The 20,977-nt window shown below is 42.0% G+C and overlaps 1 long non-coding RNA gene across 3 annotated transcripts in view; it reads right to left on the bottom strand.

Moving 5' to 3' along the window:
* The window catches only part of LOC148540608 (uncharacterized), a 55,533-nt gene that overhangs the window by 16,023 nt on the left and 18,533 nt on the right, over positions 1–20,977 (bottom strand). Inside the window, exons 3-5 of one of the 3 annotated variants that reach the window (XR_015868753.1) lie at positions 13,570–14,118; positions 12,883–12,942; positions 9,906–10,463 (exon numbers count right to left, since the gene is read on the bottom strand). This is a non-coding gene — a long non-coding RNA (uncharacterized LOC148540608). Of the gene's footprint in view, positions 1–9,905; positions 10,464–12,882; positions 12,943–13,569; positions 14,119–20,977 lie in introns of those variants that run through there. The other 2 variants (XR_015868750.1, XR_015868749.1) reach the window with 2 other exon arrangements.

A 20,977-nucleotide genomic window follows, 5' to 3' on the forward strand; every position in this document is an offset into this window, starting at 1 on the left:
AGTTAGAAGCTGCATAGGCAAATGCAGGGGGGATTGTGGTTGCCTGCAAACCCCCTCCCCTGACTACACCATGACGACAATAATAATATATAATTACATTTTACTAAAGCTGCATGTTTTAAAGATCTCAGTATCATAAATAACATAATTACTACCACCAGTAATGATTACACCTGTGCAGAGCTGTAACTAGACTTTTTGGTGCCCTGTGCCAGAAAGAGCATTGGCGCCCCCCCACCCCCTTCCCCCCCCCCCATTTTTTAAATAGGGACATAAAATAGTGCACCTGAAAAAGGGCCATGGCCTCATGGGGAGGGGCCAGAGAAGAGATAGGGGAGGACAGGAGATGCTGGGGATAAAAGAAGAGGAAGCTACAAGGGAGAATGATAATAAACAGGAAAATTGACAGGCCCAAACAGCGCCCCCTGCCCTGCGGAGCCCTGTATCATGGCACTGGTCGCACTACCCTAGTTACGGCCCTGCACCTGTGTACCAACTAGCAGATATGGAAAACATGCAGTTAGTGGAGTATAGACCATCTATAGGGTTAATACACTATTCAGTGCTCAAGGAGACCAATGTGTATATATACAGTACAGTTTGTACAGTGAAGTGATAGGTTCTTCTGCCGCTCCTCCAAGCTCCTGGAATTGCTCCAATGCTCTGGAACGGTGCCCACATCTGAAACAAAAACAGCTCAGGCAGGATGGCCCTACCACCGCATCTAATGGTTTAACTATGTGTGCTGGCCCTGTATATGTCGGAATTATGACATACACTGCGCTTTGCATGACACACATTATAGCTAATTAAGAGCTAATTATGCCCTCTTCATGGACCTTAAAAACGTTTTTTATAGTGTTGATGAATAGGCCCCTTAGACTTATTCGCACCCAGATGTTCAAATGTTGCACATCAAATTAATCAGTACAATCCAATTGTTTAATTTTATGCAAACAAGACGCACATTTTGAACGAATAAGATGCTCGGTGAGGCCGAGTCGCACAGGGCCTGGCGCGCAGAGAGGGGCTGTTTGGCTTAACTGCAGCAATGGTGATAGATAGATAGATAGATAGATAGATAGATAGATAGATAGATAGATAGATAGATAGATAGATAGATAGATAGATAGAATCACTGACAGTCTGCTGCCAGTCTATGTGCGGGATCGGAGACACATTCTGCACAGAACAGGTCAGGCGCCTGTTCTAGCATGCACTGAGGAATAAGTCCCCAAATCCACATTTTATGTACCTATGAAATGGCACTAAGTTATGTTTTACTTATTACTGTTCATATTAAATTTGTTCACTAGAGGGAGCTTTGGATATGTACCACAGCTTTCTATGCTTAACATTTACAATGACAAGTCTTAGTTATAAATAGGTCTATTCTCTTGTACTAGCACATACACTGCAGCATGCCACTATTCCATTATGTGTCTCTCTGTACACTTTGCACATCAGCCTATGACAGAAGAACACCAATCAGCAAGAGGTAGAAACATCACCCTGAATACTCCCTTATAACATTACTAATACTCTTTCCTGACACCTATAATTCATTATAATATACCAGGCTGTAATTAGATGGAAGTGGCACAGTTGTCACCAAAATCATGAATTGCTGTTATAAGGGGCCTGATTCTGAGTCAGACGGATTTCTGTGTATGAGCCCATTGGTGAGGATTTGTATACAGGGAATACGCAGATGCAAATGTACACTTTTTGGCATATATCCGTCCTACTCAAAGTTGGACGGAATTGGCCAGATCAGTCTCTCTGGGAAATTGGTGTACCATTAAGAAAACACCTTACCACCGTGGCACCGCCACTAGCTGCACAATGCGCCGCCGATGAAGTTACAGTGCTCAAAGGCAATATGGCTCCTCCTATTTTTGCCCGTACATCATGACATTCCCTGCCCTGGCTGCATGGCCCCAGAGTGCTGGGAAATAGTGGTGTATTTCTCTGACATGCTCCTTATAACATGTGACCATGGCCCTCATAGCGCGTGGCCACATACATTTCTGAGTGCACACCTTCGGCGCCACTGGTTCCGATACTAATATTGACGGTTGACATAAAATCAATGGGTTACACGGCTTTCCGCTTGCAGATGCAGAGCCCCCTGCATTAGCCCTATGGATTCCTGCATTAGTAGCATAAGGTAGTAAATCAGACTTCCATGGCTACCTGCAGCTACTACAGCCACTTTGTGTACAACTCAGTATCAGCCATATTATATATATATATATATATTAGGGGTGTGCACCGGCCACTTTTCGTGTTTTGTGTTTTGGTTTTGGATCTGGATCTTTCTTCGTGTTTTGGATCTGGATTGGTTTTGCCAAAACCACCCTTCCGTGTTTTGGGTTCTGGGTTTTGTGTTTTGGATCTGTATTTTTTTGAAAAAAAGCATAAAAACAGCTAAAATCACAGAATTTGTAGGTTTTTCTGCTCCTATGCTATTATTAACCTCAATAACCTTAATTTCCACTCATTTCCAGTCTATTCTGAATACCTCACACCTCACAATAGTGTTTTTATGTCCAAAAGGTTGCACCGAGGTAGCTGGATGACTATGCTAAGCGACACGAGTGGGCGGCACAAACATGTGACCCATCTAGGCGTGAAACTGCAGTGGCAGACAGGATGGCATTGAAAAACTAGGCCCCAAACTGTACATAATGCAAAGAAAAAAAAGAGGTGCAAGATGGAATTGTCCTTGGGCCCTCCCACCCACCCTTATGTTGTATAAACAGGACATGCACACTTTAACAAACCAATCATTTCAGCGCCAGGGTCTGCCACACAACTGTGGCTGAAATGATTGGTTCGTTTGGGCCCCCACAAAACAAGCTGGCAATTAATCTGTCCCTGCACAAACTGGCTCTACGGAGGCAAGATGTCATCCTCATCCTCCTCATCCACCGATTCCTCACCCTCTTCAGTGTGTACATCCTCATCCTCACAGAGTATTAATTCGTCCCTGCTGGAACCACAGGTCCCTCTGTACGTTCTGGAGGCTGGTCTTCCTGGAAGAGTTGATAATTCATTTTATGAACATCATCTTCTCCACATTTTGTGGAAGCAACCTCCTACGCCTTTCGCTGACAAGGTTCCCGGCTGCACTAAACACTCTTTCGGAGTACACACTGGAGGGGGGGCAACTCAGGTAAAATAGAGCCAGTTTGTACAGGGACCTCCAAATTGCTTCTTTTTCCTGCCAGTACAGGTACGGACTGTCTGACATGCCTACTTGGATGCTGTCACCGATGTAATCCTTTAACAGACAGACGCACGCTTGTCGCTGCTGCTTTGAGGATTCAAGTGCGGCTACAGCCCACACAATTCACAAAGACAGAAAAAAAAAAATAATATTTTTATTGTTTGTGGAGCACACTTTGAGGGTTACACCACCCTTTAACAGACAGACGCACGCTTGTCGCTGCTGCTTTGAGGATGCAAGTGCGGCTACAGCCCACACAATTCACAAAGACAGAAAAAAGAAGAAGAATATTTTTATTGTTTGTGTAGCACACTTTGAGGGTGTCACCACCCTTTAACAGACAGACGCACGCTTGTTGCTGCTGCTTTGAGGATGCAAGTGCGGCTACATCGCACACAAGTCACAAACACATTAAAAAAATAGTTTTTTATTTTTTGGAGCACTTTGAGAGTTACACCACCCTTTAACAGACAGACGCACGCTTGTCACTGCTGCTTTAAGGATGCAGGTGCGGCTACAGCCCACACATTTCACAAAGACCAAAAAAAAAAGAACAATATTTTAATTGTTTGTGTAGCACACTTTGAGGGTGTCACCACCCTTTAACAGACAGACGCACGCTTGTCGCTGCTGCTTTAAGGATGCAGGTGCGGCTACAGCCCACACAATTCACAAAGACAAAAAAAAGAAGAATATTTTTATTGTTTGTGTAGCACACTTTGAGGGTGTCACCACCCTTTAACAGACAGACGCACGCTTGTCGCTGCTGCTTTGAGGATGCAAGTGTGGCTACATCGCACACAAGTCACAAACACATTAAAAAAAAATTTTTCATTTTTTGGAGCACTTTGAGAGTTACAACACCCTTTAACAGACAGACGCACGCTTGTCGCTGCTGCTTTGAGGATGCAAGTGCGGCTACAGCCCACACAATTCACAAAGACAGAAAAAAAAAGAACAATATTTTAATTGTTTGTGTAGCACACTTTGAGGGTGTCACCACCCTTTAACAGACAGACGCACGCTTGTCGCTGCTGCTTTGAGGATGCAAGTGTGGCTACATCGCACACAAGTCACAAACACATTAAAAAAAAATTTTTGATTTTTTTTGGAGCACTTTGAGAGTTACAACACCCTTTAACAGACAGACGCACGCTTGTCGCTGCTGCTTTGAGGATGCAAGTGCGGCTACAGCCCACACAATTCACAAAGACAGAAAAAAAAAGAACAATATTTTAATTGTTTGTGTAGCACACTTTGAGAGTTACAACACCCTTTAACAGACAGACGCACGCTTGTCGCTGCTGCTTTGAGGATGCAGGTGGAATCTAGACGGGATTTGGAACCGAGGACACACTACCTCCATCAATTGTCTAAATCCCACTGCACTAATGTCGGATACCGGATGCACGTCTAACACCAACATAGCAGTCAAGGCCTCAGTTATACGTTTTGCTTCAGGATGACTGCTGTCGTACTTCATCCTCATCGCTAGGGACTGTTGGAGGGTCAATTGTTTAGTAAAAGTAGTGATGTTCCTACTTCCTCTCTGGGATGATGAACAACTCTCAGCAGCAGCAACAGCACTAGGAGGAAGTGGTTCTTGATCTTTCCCTATTTTATTTTTATCGGAGAAAGTTTGGTCCTCCATTTATGTTATATTGATATATAATATACGTGCGGCTAAAGCGCACACAAACACAGAAAATATTTTTTTATTTTTGCTGGAGAGTAGTGCACTTTGTGGGTTACACCACCCTTTAAGAAATGAGCCAGCCGGCTCTTCACTTATGGGACACAGGCGCACGCTTGGCGCTGCTCCTTTGTTGATGCACGTGCAGCCACAGTGCACACAAGTCACAAACACAGAAAATATATATTTTTTTGGTTTGGAGTGTACTTTGGGGGTTACAGAACCCTTTAACGGTCAAGCCAGCCGGCCCTTTACTTATGACACAGGCGCACGCTTGGCACTACTTTGTTGATGCACGTGCGGCTACTGCGCACACAATTCACAAACACAGAAAATAATTTTTTTTTTTGTTTGGACTGGAGTGTACTTTCGGGGGTTACAGCACCCTTAACGGTCAAGCCAGCCGGCCCTTTACTTATGACACAGGCGCACGCTTGGCACTACTTTGTTGATGCACGTGCGGCTACTGCGCACACAATTCACAAACACAGAAAATATATTATTTTTTTAGCACTTGGGGGGAGCACCCCTGATGGACAGAGCACCCCCTGGACAACACTACAGCACTCCTTTAGGACTGGGACACTGCACAGGACTTTGGAGTGGACACAGCCCCTATGGAGAACTGACTGCACAACACAGTCCAGCCAGCCCCTATGGACTTTGAAGTAATGGACACAGCCCCTATTAACAACAGCAGCACAGCACAACACAGCCAGCCCCTATGGACTTTGAAGTAGTGGACAACAGCAGCACTACACTACACTACACTACACAGCCCTAACTCCCACCCTCCCTCTTCACTGTCCACAGCCGAGTGAGAAAATGGCGCCGACGCGGGTACCTTATATAGGATCCAAAACCCGCGAGACTCGGAAGGCGGGATGATGACGTTTTGCCTCGATTTCAGATCCGAGTCAGGCGGGAAAAGTCGAGCCTGACTCGGATCGGACTCGGATCGGGGGGGTTCGGATTTCAGAAATCCGAACCCGCTCACCCCTAATATATATATATATATATATATATATATATATATATACACACATACATACTACCTGAACTTTCACTGGGATAAAATGTATTCTGAATCACACATAAAGCGGTCGGAAATCCAGATGGCTGCAGCACCTAAATTTAGGGCCATGGTAATAGGTTGCCGTTTTTTGATCAGTTTGAAATCGCCAGAAATTGCAGCAAGAGTCTGGCGACTTTGTCCTGTAATAGACAAAGCTGTGGCTTAGGGCAGGATATACTAAGCATCACATCCGCAATGCGGTACATCCAGCCACTTATGGGGTACATACCAGCGTTAATTACGCTGGTATGTTCTTAGAAATGCGATTAAAATCGCAAAAGGACAGCTCTCCCGATAAGAGCTGTCCTTTTAGATATCTAGAAGGTAGAGGGACATCTGGGTTTATTACCCAGAAGTCCCTCTGCGCATGTGCAGAACGGGATGCGCCACCACGAGGGACACAGAGGGATGTCAGAAGAAACCCAATAAGAAGCCCATAGGCCAAGTGGCGTTACCCACCGGGTCCATGCTGTGGAATGTATCGCATTCTGGAGCTTGGTACATATGAAAAATGCAAACTCCTGAAAACTGCGTTTTCGGGAGTTTGATCACATTTTTGCTCATAGTACATCCCGCCCTGAGTATGAAAATTTATGGCGAATATCATCAAAAAACTCCCCAGAATATAGCTCTGGCCAGAGAGACTGATCAAGCTACAGTACATGTTTTTGAGCTATCTGTGCAAATAGTACTTAATAAAAAACCACATTAAACTCATGTATTACTTGTCACTAATAAATATTCAATTAAAGGGCCCCTAAAATAGATAAAATATCGATGAACCAAAAGATGTTATTACTGAGAGCAATAATGTTTAATCACCAATTGTTCTAAATTGGAGGCTATTACATTCCCCCTTAGTACCATATGCCAATGCAGCTAACTGCAGGGCTCCGTGCACTAAGCTGCACCATACACTGTCATCATTAGTATGAAGACTTACACCTACTCCATCTGCAGCCTGACAGGGTTTTACTAGTGGAATCAAGATGTCACCACCAGACTGCAAATGTCACAGCAAGGAAGACCACACACAAGACTAATGCAGCCTATTGTTAGACTGGATGATAATGCTGGGAGTTGTGGCAGAAGAAGGAATGAGACGCTGGTCTCCCATCCATAAATGAAACATATTTATCATGTTTTTGAAATAAGTAAGTGTGATATATCTGGCATTTGCATTACATCTGCCAGTGTGCTTCTTTGCACAGGTTAATTTGTAGTCAGACTCCAGGGGGAAAGGAAAGCTACAGTATAATTACAGCACAATGACATTACTTGTGGATGACAGGTTATATGAACACAATGAAATGTAGCGCTGACAAGCGGAGGGTTCCAACGTGCCCAGCTGTTACCATAATGTAAAATAATACAGATTTTTATAAAAGAAACACATTTTCATTTTGAAGCGTGTACGGTAGTGTTTAATTGCAATATTCAGCATTACTTTAACAAGAAACTGTCACCATGCATTATCATTTAACAGAGTGTCAGAAACTAATTATATACTATGCAAAGGATATCTCCTATGAATGCCTACTTTTCTAGTCATTACATTTTTATCTGTCTCCTCCTTCCCCTTTGCTGAAAGCCCCTCACTAATATCAGTGACGATAAATACATCCATGTCGCCTTCTGTGCTTCTGCTAGCAGACAGAGAGAGGCAGTTGAAACCCCAGCACACTAGGGATTATTGATCCCTATGAGAAATAAAGCACAGCCGGTCTGAGCTTGCAGGCGGATACAAATAACACATGAGTGATGTGGATGTAAGAAGAAAAAAGAATGTTGTTTATGCAAAAGTCTTGTGTACCTGGGCTGCGATATATTCCTTATTTCCAGGAATAAAATTCGAAACACTGTGGTTACAGATAAAAGTTATTCAGATTGTCTTATGGTATTTTACGTCAGTATCCTGAATTTCTCATCAATTCATAACAATGTATAGTAGCTGGTTATGCTAAAAGTATACATAAATTTCAGTCCCTTCATACAAGTCACAGTCACCGTGATATAGGCAGAGAAGAGCGCTTGTCGGGTATATATAAGACAAATCAGTGAGTTAAGAATAAAGGTGGCAAAGGATATAAAATGAAAAATTTAAAAAGTTAAAATGAAAAACAAGAGTAACCCCGGGAGAGTATATTTAGGGATAGAGACAAGGCAGAAAAATAATTAAAAGTAACATGCTGAAGCACTTAGTAATGCTCTGTCTTAGGCAGATTATGTTTATACTCTTTTGAGAAAGGTTGTGGGAGCTGGACAGCGGGGTCCCGGACGAAGACTCTGGAATGGTGCTGTGTGCATGATCTGTTGAAGACGCTTGTGGTGGCTAACTGACCCTATGCACACCTTTGGTCTTCTGGCAGCAGGTACCTTCCTTCTTCCTCTCGAGGGGTCAGTTCCTTCTTTCCCGTTAGCGTGGTTCTTGTTGCCAGAAGTAGCGGTCCGCGCCACTTCCGGTCCGCGGGTTTGCCGAATCTCCCAGTATCCAACGCGTTTCGTGTCATCAACACTTTGTGATCCTTGATTTGTCACTGATTTGTCTTATATATACCCTACAAGTGCTCCTTCTCTGCCTATATTATTATTCCGAAGCTGCTAGCAACTAAACGCGGTACACATATATTTTCTCTAAATGGGGACGTAATACTTTTTAATTTAGAGAATGTGCCAATGAAATCAGTATCCTTAATCTCATGCGCATAGAGGACCAGAGTCTGAGATACACACTGCCAGGCGCAGTGCAGTGATTTTTTTCTTCTGCGCATGCATCTATGGCGCACTGCGCCTGCATAGAGATAGTGTGCGCTCGGAGTCGGAGTTCGATTGAGGCTCACAGTCTCAGAAATGTCTTTAAAATGTATTAGGTGTTCCTGGGCGGTGACAGGGAGGTGACTTAATGGATGCACAAAGATGGTCCGTCTTATGGGCATGGTATGGGAATGTTGTGGGTGTGGTGCTGCAAGCAGTTGCGCACAGAGGGCCTGATTCAGAGACGGACGCTCTGAAAGAGCGCTCGCTCTGAATCAGGGCGTTTTTTGGTTTTTTTTGGAGCGGCCTCCTGGTCGCTCGCATAGCTGTGGGTGACCACCCACAGCTATAGCGAGCGGCCAGGTTGATGGTCACGATGGTCTCGTGGCCACAAGCCCCAGAGAGCTTCTGGCTCTAATGGAGCCGGAAGCTCTCCCACTGACATCATTGGTGATGTCAGTGGGGCCGCCCACAAATGGCAGGCGTTCGCTTGGGAATGCCTCCATCACAAGCACCCGTCGCTAGCCGGGTCTCGCGCATGCGCACAATGGAGCCGGCTCCGTTGTGCACATGCCCAGTGGCCAAACATCGTCCCGGTTGCAAGCGCTCAGCGCTTGCGACCGGGTCTGGATCAGGCCCAGAGACGCTGAACCGCTCAATTTAATAGGGTATGAGTCTTTAAAAGGTGAAAGTTTACTGCTAAAAACGTGCTAGTTAAAACTCGCACATGCAATTGGCCGCGAGAACATGCAAACTTGATTTAAACTCGCATTTCCACTTCTCGCATTGCCCAAACTTGTCATCCAGATATTTCCTTCTAAACACATACAACTCGACGGATGTAATGGGCTGCGAGTTTTAAAAACTAGTAAAAAAAAAAAAAAAGCTAAATAATAGACCTGCTTCAGGCTGGTGAGTTCAATGTGGGACATTACTGTAAATCATCATATTAACACATAAGAAGATCATTAGCAGTAATTAAACCCCTATATACACACATAGGACTTATCTTACTTAAAAAAGACAGACACAATTGAAATTACAAATCCAACAAGTTTTATGAAGTCAGAAAAATTAACAAAACCATTACAAAAGAATGTAAATTGTAACATAGGGAAATAAAATGTTTATATTTATGGGCCTGTGCTCCCTCTGCACCTAATTAGCCCTTTAGCTAGACCACCACATGTGCGCACACTGCACCTTGGGGTACGGGTTGGTGATGAGGCTGTTGGGGTCGTTGTTTGACTGTTAGTAGTCGATGTGATGGGAGCTGCCAATGTTTCCAATTGGCCTACAAGCTCCATTTGTAGGCTGATAAGAGCCTCTGTTTGACTCCTATTAGCCTGGCTATTCACATATCAATATTATGAGCCATTCTGGTTCTTGTGCCCTATGCCACTCTTGTTATGTTTGTTAATTTATGCAGCTGACTGCTGATGGCATTCATTTGGAGTGTTTGGGTATTCATGAATTTCACCTGGATTTGAAGTTCTCCAAAGACTGTGCCATCTCTTCAACAGTTGGTGTGGGATGAGATGTGGGTATGGGCTGTGGCGGGGCCTGCTGCCGTTCTTCAGTCTACATAATGAAGCCTGCTGTGGTGTCCTCTGCAGACTCGACAAGATCCACCGGTATCAGGATGATGTCCTCCTGATCGAAGAACTCCTCAATGACGACCGGTCTTGGTGGTATTGCACGAGAAGGACCTGAAAAGTGGATATTTATGTTAAGTATTCATACTTGTAATAAACAAAATACACTGTCCCTAGTAATTTGGCCCTTCTAACAATTCATATCTTATGGATATCCATGCTTGTGCACAGTTGGTTTTAGTAGTGACTCCATAAGGCTATTGAATTCACTACAATACAAGCATGCTTTTTAAGGTATTTTAGGATGGAAAGTTTGCATTAAGTTTGTAGTTTACATATCAGTGACTTTTAACCATTAGGCCATAATTAAAAGGTTAGGGATGTAGTTTATACCCCGGCTGTCGAGATGCAGTCACTCAGAATTCCGGCACCGGAATCCCAACACCAGTCAGAATCCCGGTGTCAGCATCCTGACCGCTGGCATTCTGATGGCAAGTATTGAGGTTAGGGGGAGGGTTAGATTTAGGCACTATTGGGAAGGTTTGGGTTAGGCTGAGGGGGGGAGGGTTAGGGTTAGGATGCAAGGGGAGGGTAAGGTATAGGAGTAGGGTTAGGATACTTACTGACAGATGTCGGTATCCTAACCCTGCCAGTATGCTGGCGTCTGGATTCTGACCGGGGCTATCCCCGGCACCCATGGGCGGTGGGTGCCGGGTTGATAGTGTAAAAGTGTAGTGTAAAATTAGAAGTGTCAACATTGTCTTTACCAGTAGAACTACAGGTCCCCACAACAAAACGAAAATACCAACCCACAAACTCAAGTACCATCCTTGAAGGATGGTACCTCCCGAATGACGGGCTCAGATGCGGCATTTCCCTTTGAAGTGCAGTGGCTGATCATTAATTGGCTGAGAGAGGTCAGCCTCCACTTCTCTCAGCCAATGAATGGTTCCCACCATTGAAGTGAATGGTGAGAACCGCAGGCTAACATTTAGTAACCCTGCGGCTCTCACCAGCATGTGGGGGAGGCTTGCTGGGACCTGCAGTTCTACTGGTAAAGACATTGTTGACACTTCTAATTTTACACTACACTTTTATACTATCAACCTGGCACCAACTGCCCACGGGTGCTGGGGATAGCCCTGGGCTATCAGCCTAGGCCTGAGGTGCCCTGGAGAGGGGGAACCCTTTTTCCCCTGTAATTCCAGAACCAGGACTGGCTCAGAGCCTGGTGCTGGTTGCGCTAAGTTCAGGGGAACCCTACGCATTTTTTCCCCTGTATTTACACAACCAGGACTGGCTATGAAAAGTCCAGGGCTGGTTGTGCTTTTACAGGGGACCCCACGTAATTTTTTTTTTTAAATTAACACTTAACAAGCATTTTACACTAGGATAAATGCATGCATCTCACTGATGTATGCATGTACCTGTGTCAATCAGACCTGCAGGTCTATTCATTTGGGGATTTGAAGATCGTTTCTGAGTGGGATTTGGTGTTCGATGTGTACATGGGCATGCAAAATCATCGAATCACTGTTTAAAATCAAACCAAATTGAATTCAATTTAGACCTGCAGGTCTATTCATTTGGGGATTTGAAGATCGTTTCTGAGTGGGATTTGGTGTTCGATGTGTACATGGGCATGCAAAATCATCGAATCACTGTTTAAAATCAAACCAAATTGAATTCAATTTAGAAAAGGCTTCTAAAATGGAATTTTAGTAAATGTGGGATTTAATAAAGAATTTGTACATTCGATTTGATATGATTTGATTCGATTTGAGGTGAGCTAAATCGAACATCAAATCTAATGTAAAATTGAACTATGATAAATATATCCCCAGATGCTATACAGTCAATAGGTCTAATCAAAAGGTTGACAGGGACAAATGCCGACACACTAAATGTCAACATGTAAGAATGTCGACAGGTACAAATAGTCGACAGTGTCAAAAGGTCGACACAAAATGGTTGACTTGTGATTTATTTATTTTAATTTTTTTAGCCCTAATCTTCACCCTGTCGGGGTAGGTGCCTGACCCTAACTGTCCCTTCTAGTGCCTACCCCTAACCCTCCTGTAAGTTCATAACCCTAACCCTCCCTCCAGGTGCCTAACCCTAATCATCAGAGTAAGTGCCTAACACTAACCCCCCGTTTAATGCCTAACCCTAAAAAAAGGAAAAAATCATATGTTGACTATTTTTTGTCGACCTTTTGACCCTGTCTACCATTTGTACCTGTCAACATTCTTACATGTCGACATTTAGTGTGTCAACCTTTTCTCCCAGTCGACCTACTGACTGTCTAACATCTAGTGCCTAGACATTGTCGACCTCTTTACTGTCTATCTATAGTCCGGAACCCATGTTTTCGGTCTTATTACATTGTTAAATGGATGTAGGGTTAAATGTCACGATGGTAATGGTGTTACTGTTTTGTGACAATATAGATATATTGTAGAAGCCTGCTGAAATATGGGTTGATTGTACTTTTCTTTGTTTTGTAGTTGTTTTGGACTAGCCTCATCCTCACCTGTTTTAGGATGTTGCCTTTTAGCCGGAGCCTTGCAAGAAGCCTTCTTCTGTTGTGCAGCTGAGGAAATAAATGGTGAACATTGTACACATTTGCAAATGTCAGTTCCTCTGCCAGGATTCCACACAGCCCTGCAGCCTGGTGCTGGTTCTTAAATTACGGTGGAACACTACTCATTTTGTTCCCCGTAATTTTAGGAACCAGGTCTGGCTGACAAGCACGGGGCTGGTTACACTTTTGGAGTGGGACCCTACGTCATTTTTTTTTTTAAATTAACCCTTACAACACACTTTCCATTCATAAACAAACACAAATCACACTGATTTGTGTTTGTTGGATGGCAACTCGCAGCTCAGGTGGTGCATTTAAAACTTCTACTGAGTCCCCGATTTGAGTGTAAAATGGACGACTTTAGCAAAATGAATAATGGCAAATTCCCAATTTAGGCTGAAATAAGTGAAAAATACATCCGAATTGAGCCGATGTTTATATAATTTCTATTGTCCAAAACGGGCGAATTTGGGGCATTAAACCACCCGATTTCAACCCCAAAAGATGAAGAAATCACCCGACTTTAATGATAGTAATTCCCGATTGGCAAAAAAGTTATATTTTCACCCAAGACTGCAAATCGGGACCAACACGAATCTTAGTAAATTTACCCCTTAGACTTGTAGTTACACTCACATCAATCAGTTCTGGGAGATGAAAATGTGACGTACTGTAGGAGAAGAGGAGCTTGAAGGAGCTTGATTATGCGAAAAACATCATCAAGTTTGCAGTGCAATCACATCAACAATCTTCGCCCATCTCAATCAGCTGAGTGGCAGGTGTGTTAGGACTCAATTCAGATCATTAGGCATCTGCCACTTAGTGCTTACAGAGCTGGGTGTGGCTTAGTGAGCTGATTTATGTCATGTCACTTTATGGCAGATAATTGCTGGTTGTCACTGAAATCTAGGAGTTCTCTTCCATATTCAGGAGCCTTCAAGATGTTGTAGAAGATATAGTGGCCTAGCATATAAAAGTTACGAGGGTTTTGCCACCTGATTGCTTGGAGTCCTGGGTTGTAGGGTTTGGCCACCCTAAAACTACTACTATAGGAAGTGTTTTATTCTGTAAATCAGTTAAACATACAGTAATTCTCAGAAATTGGATATTCTTTACTTCTAATCTCCCTTTATCTCTCAGTAACAACTTCACCATTCATTGCAGTGCTCTTGACCCTTTAGAAACCTGCATATTGGAAAGTTTGGACTAATTAGAAATTATGTATAAAACATTTGTAACCTCAAACATTTTGTAACAAAAGAGTAAGTTACAGGGGAAAAGGAGATGGGGGAGGGGACAATTCAGATAACAGTATAAGATACATTAAAGCATTAATGTGTCGCATTCCTTCATTGCTAATGAATCAAGTGTTAGTTACAAAATTTGCGTTTGCATGAAAGAGGCAAGCAGAGTAAAGGCCCCCATACATCAATCAGAGATTGATTACAGCAATCGTACAATTTGCAATCGATTGTGTATAAAAATATTTCCCTTTTTCAATCGATTGTGGCATCTCTGCAATCTGCAATCGATTTACAAAGGGAAATATTTTTATACACAATCGATTGATTGCAGCAATCGTGCAATTTGCAATCTCTGATGTATGGGGGCCTTAAGACTAGCAGAGCAAAGTCATACAATTTCCAAGGTAGATTTCTCTATATATGAAAGGTTTAATATGGTAAAATGCCTTTCATTTAGAAACCAGGGTGTCTCAGCTAAGTTGAATTTGTGTGCCGTATCATAAAGGCAATGTTTTTCCCATGCATCTATTATGCCAGATTACATTTTTAAGAGATGGTAAGGGAAAGTTTTCTGATTATTTGCAATCTCTATAGATCAGGCTACTGCCCAGACATGAGAAACCATATTTTTGTACAGAGAGATTCTGGTCTGAGCGTGAGAGAAGGAAGATGCATGAGTGTTTAGGGATAGGTAATTCCACTAGAACATTCAAAAGATTGTATACTTTATGTCAGATGTAGTGGCTGTCGCCACACTCAAAGGCATTGCTTAGCCACTGCCTTCTTGTTTGATGACACTGAGGTTCCTCCAGCTGTCAGGTTGGTTACCGGGGAAATGATGGGAGGCGTTATTTCCTTTTACAGGTGATGCCTTGGGTAAATAATTACAAAGGGTTGGGTTTCATTGCACTACCCATTGGCTCAGGTTGTTTAAAAAGCATCCCATCCTCAATTCCTTCCTCCGTCCCTTCCTCCCTTGTTGCTGACTCAATTTGCTTTTTGGATTCTGATGACCTCCTGTCCCCTGACCTTTGCCTGTTCCTGGATTCTGATATTCTTTGCCACAATTCCAGAACCAGCATTATCTAACCATTTCCGCCTGTCTGCTGAAAGCCCCGTTCCAGCATTGTCTAACCATTTCTGCCTGTTTGCCACCAGCCCTGACCCAGCATTGTCTAATAGTTTCTGCCTATCTGCCTCTATCTCTAAACCAGCATTGTCTAATAAAAGTTTCTGTCTCTCTGCTGCCAGTCCTGATCCAGCATTGTATTATCCACATGGTTGTCAGCTGCCAGTCCTGTTTGCCACTAGCATCTGTCTTCTATAGGATCACCTCTGTGTCTGGTCACTAGTATGAAGTATTTGGACATCCTGTATAGTGTCCTGTCAATTCATAAACTTCTGCAATACGTTATAACATTAACCCTCTATTACTTGAAATTGAAGACCTGGGAGCATCAGAGTATATGACTGGTTTATTATGACATAGATGGGTGACACATGATCTATGTCTCAGTTACTAGGATGCTGTTTGTATTATGTGATAGTCAGGGTCAACGCTAGGTTTTGCTGTGCCCAGCGCTGTCCTCCCCCGCTCCCTCCCCCTAAGCGTATGTACTGAATTTAGGACCTGCTTGCCGTGCCTGGAGGCACCACTGGTGGCAGTCACAAGGAAGCTCGATGTATGGTGTCAGATAAACAAAGATGCCCTATGCATTTTATGGCAGTCACAGTGATGATCTCTGTATAATGTGGCAAGCACAAGGATGCTTTCTGAATTGTGTAGCATTCAAAGGGATGCTCTCTGTATTGTGTGGTCAAAATAATTATCTCTTTATTGTATGCACATATGTATTGTGTGACTGTCAGTAGAATGCTGAATACTAGTAAGATGTGGCAGGTAAATGTTTGTTCATAGTTGCTTGATATAAAAATGTAAAAAAAATGATTAGGTACAATTAATTGAAGAATGGCTGTTATATGTTTAAATTGCCTCACCTGCCGTTATCTCACTGCCAGTAATATCTTTTTCCAACCTCATAGTGGCAAAAGATATTCTATAAGACACAGAGTGACATGTACTACGAGATTTATTCTATATAAGAACATTGGTAAAACTTGAGCTCCAATTCAATTGTGCTGCAGTAACCGCTAGGGTGATCACTGACACCCGATTCAGAATCAAATGAAACACAGTACTTGCGGTCACTTGTCACTGAGGTAAGTACCAGTCCTTAAGCAGTGTAGGATTAAAAAATGTCTCAGAATGGTCCTGTAGTTTTCCTTCTTAATTCTTCATAAATGGAAGAAGTTTTGTAGAGAGGACATTCCCTTCTAATGGACCAATTATCATTTCCTCAAAAAAAGGTATAGATATATATATAGTGAAGTACAGCTTTATTTATTACATTAAAACATATCTGTTAAAAAACAAATCTATTAGTCAAGCAGCATACCAGATAATGTGGGGTGTAGGACAGCACACACCCAAGTTCACAAATAGGGCATAAAACAGTCACCTCCCGGGATTAGGTTTGTGCATTACCCCATGTTTTATGTGCCACTACTGTCCTTCGCCACCTTCACCTGGTATTTCTTCAGCTTCTTCTAGTTCACCGACACATTTCTGCTCTCATGGAGCCTTTTCCAAGGTGTAAAATTTATAGTGGTTTGTACTTCCTTATATACTCTTAAGTGCATCCCCATTGGTTGGTCTGTAATCCTAACAATTAACCTCTATATGAACAAAAAATAGAACAGACTTACTCTATTGCCACATATTGTCCCAGTCCAGCTGGTATTTGGAGGAATCTTCCCTTCAAAAACCTTATACTAGCGAATATTAATGCAACAGACAGCAAGGAACGCAAGCTATATCCGGTTACCATGTGTCCCTCTAGTGGTTTCTGGAAATGACACTCTGGCGTCTATTCACCTCTAGTTGGCATTATACATCTTAACCTTTTCCCTAGACACTCATCCCTATAGCTTGTGTACCAACATATGGAACGCATAGCCTTTCAAGGTATCCCTTATACAGGCGGCGATGTATGTATTTCCGCCTGTTCCGTGTACTAAGAATATCTTCCGGATGTTGCATAATGCATCACCTTAAGTTCCCACTATCATTTTAATGAGAGGGTGATCGCTATTCATGCATCTAGTGTCTATCGGGAAAAAATGCCTATAGCCATCTAATCTTCAATAATGGATGATTTACATGATACCACAATACACAAATACCGCAATAGATAAATATGTAAAAAACATAAAATCCATGTATAATCACAAATAAAATCATCATAGAAATGTAAATACATAAAATATATATGACATCTTAATAAAATATGCAGATCTCATATATTTAAAATATACTATATTTAATACCTATAAAAACCACTTCAATTCAAACTCCAAATTTAACCCTCCTGGTGCCAGGGATCCCATTTCATAAATCCACTTCATTTCCACTTGGGCTAAATTTTGGTCAACTTTATTCTTCCGCCAGTGATTGTGGACCGATTATATCCCCACTACACGTTTTAGGAATCTACAACATTTATTGTGACTCTCTCTAAAGTGCTTTGATAATGAGTGATTCTCTATTCTATTTTTGTTATTGCATAAATGTTCGGCCCATCTATCCTTTAATGGCCTTGAAGTGCGACCTACATACTGTAGGCCGAACTCACACTCTATCAAATAAATACAGGTTTTTTTTGTTGCATGTAATAAAATCTTTTATACGATAGATTTTATTTGTCGTAGAGAATTTGAGTTCTTCTGTTTTACTTTCCTGTGCAATATGACTTCTGCACATCAAACACAGACCACATCTGTGGAACCCCACTGTTTTTATTCTCCCTGATCTTTTTGGTGGGATAGCACTTTTTACTAATTTGTTTTTTAGATTCATAGCCTTCCTACATACAAATTGTGGTTTTTGTGGATAATGGGTTTTAACAAGGAGTCTCTGGTTAATAAATCAGAGTGTTTTCTGATCGCACTCTCCATTTCTTTGCATTGTTTCCTGTATGTGGTAATAAACGGTAAGTTTATTCCATCTCTTTCTTCCTCTTTTTTTAGGTTCTAATAAAATTGTTCTATCAACATCCATTAAATCAGTAATATAACTATTTAGAAGCTTCTCCTCATACCCCTTGGACACAAATTTATTTTTAAGGTTCTCTGCTTGATCTTTAAATACTGTCATATCCATACAATTATGGCAAATTCTCCTTATTTGTCCTTTGGGGACATTTTGTATCCATACTGGATGGTGATTGCTCCTAGTAGATAGGTATGAGTTACTATCAGTGGGTTTGAAATAAGATTTTGTTTTGAGGGTTCCATCTTCAATATATAAAGTTAAATCAAGGAAGTTTACCTCTTCCTTACTAATATGATATGTTAATTCAATATTTAAATTATTCTCATTTAACTTTTTACAAAAACCCTCCAGCTCTAATTTGTTCCCATCCCAGATAAAAAAGATGTCATAAATAAAACTATACCAAATTTTAATATGTTTAAAAAAAACATTGTTGATCCATACGTCAAAAGATTGGCGTATGACGGGCCGAATCTTGTGCCCATCGCGGTTCCATTTTTGATATTGAGTAAATGTTTGGCCCATCTATCCTTTAATGTGATCTTGCTTACATAGGAAAAACCGGCAGGACCCTGAGTGAGCACATGGCGTTACAGTGGTCGGCCATCCGGGCGGCTATCAGCTCCAGAAATAGTGAGCAACCGTTGCACAGTGTCTCTGCAATGAGATACATCATTATTGATCATAACCCCAAACCGGTTAGAGGTGGGGATCGATCATTGAGGCTCCTCCAGTGTGAAACACGCTTAATCTATTGATTAGAGACCGAGGCACCAAGGGGTTTGAATGAGAACCTTGGGCTATTTTGCTTTTTGTGATTGGGATCTTTTTTCCTGTTTTTCAGTTTATTATGTTTATTGGATATTTTTCCTATACTGGTTTAGGTATAGTATTCAGGTAATATTATTATTGTTCTAGTATATATATCATCTTGGGAGGTATATTGCCTAAAATCTCTTTATTATGTTTTTTGGTTAGTTTTTTATCTTGCTAGAGAAGTCATTAGTGATTGTGACAGTGCATCTGGTAATAATAATGCCTTTTAGACATGCCATCCTGGGGGTTAATGCCGCTGTTTATAACATCTTGGTTATACTCATAGAGCTGGATTGTTGCATCTTTATATTATATTGTATTATTGCTACATCTATGTGTAATTGCTATGTACATTGTTTATTGTAATATGTATGCACTGTAGTACTTTCAAATTTAGGGCGATATATTTCTGTAACATCCACCATGCTCACTCATTGCACTGGTTGTTATTGTTATGAGCGGTTGCCTAGGCGATGGTCATGTGGCACTGATGTCATCATGATGCGCCACCCACCCGGACAACAGGAGCCGCTCGATGCATGTGGGGAGGTGACGGTGATATAAGGGGATGCAATTGGGAAATCGGCTGACGTGATCCCGATAGACGGCTTCCAGACTGCTATATCCCTGCGTGGGTTAAATGACAGGCGTCTATATCTATAAAGGGGTCTATTTACTAAGCAGTGTTAGGGGACAGAGTGAAAAGTGATAAGGTGCCAGCCAATCAGCTCGTAACTCATCTCACAGGCTGTGTTTTAAAAATGACAGTTAGGAGCTGATTGGCTGGCACATTATCACTTTTCACTCTTGTCTCCTAACACTGGGATAGATATACTAAGCCTTGGTGAGAGATAAAGTGGGCGGAGATAAAGTAGCAACAATCAGCTGCTGTCATTTTGCAAACAAAGGGGTCTATTTAATAATCCTTGGATGGAGATAAAGTGGACGGAGATAAAGTACTAGTCAACCAGCTGCTGTAATTTTCAAACAGCCTGTGACATGGCAGTTAGGAGCTGATTGGCTGGTAAATTATCTCCGTTCACTTTATTACCATTCATGGCTTAGTAAATAGACCCCACAGCCTGTAAGTGACAGTTAGGAGCTGTTTGGTTGGTATTTTATCTCTGTCCACTTTATATCTCTCCAAGGCTTAGTACATAGATGCCTAAAGCTGGCCACACATCTAAAGATTATCTGTCCAACCAGCCAACTAGTTGATTGGCTGGAATGAAAATCTGGTAAGATATGAAAGCAAATGCCAATCAGCAATTTACTCCCAAACGCCGGAAAATGAACAAAAACTGTTGTTTGAACAAATTGTTTAGATCAAACATTTAACAAACTTATCTGAATGACCATTTTCATCTATTTTCTGGCATTTAGGAGCAAATTGCTGATCATCATTTACTCCCATACTTTTCAAAATTTTCATTCCAACTAATCAACTAGTTGGCTGGTTGGACAGATAATCTTTAGTTGTGTGGCCAGCTTTAGTCTTTATTAGCATTTTGTATTATAGTACAATTTTGGCACATTTTCTAAAACAAGATCTCAACTTTCTAGGAGCCAGCCAAATGGCAATAAAGCTTAAGATCAGGTAAGAGAGAACAGCAGATACTGTAGTCAAAGATACAAGAACAGGTCAGAAAGAAGTGGGCCTGATTCAGAGATGCATGTTATGTTTATGCCGTATACTAGCAGCCAATGTTTTCATTCCGAGACCAAAATCGCACTGCGCATGCACACCGATAGTGACAGCTGGGAGCCGCAAAATGAGTTTAAAAGCAGAGAGGCAATTTCACTGGGGGAGTCTAGGTGGTAACGGGGGGTGGCTAGCCAGACGCAGACATGTTGTAGGCATGTTGTGGTCTTC

Source organism: Taudactylus pleione, unplaced genomic scaffold (assembly GCF_031769625.1).
Source record: "Taudactylus pleione unplaced genomic scaffold, aTauple2 ptg000018l, whole genome shotgun sequence".
Lineage (NCBI taxonomy): Eukaryota > Metazoa > Chordata > Amphibia > Anura > Myobatrachidae > Taudactylus > Taudactylus pleione.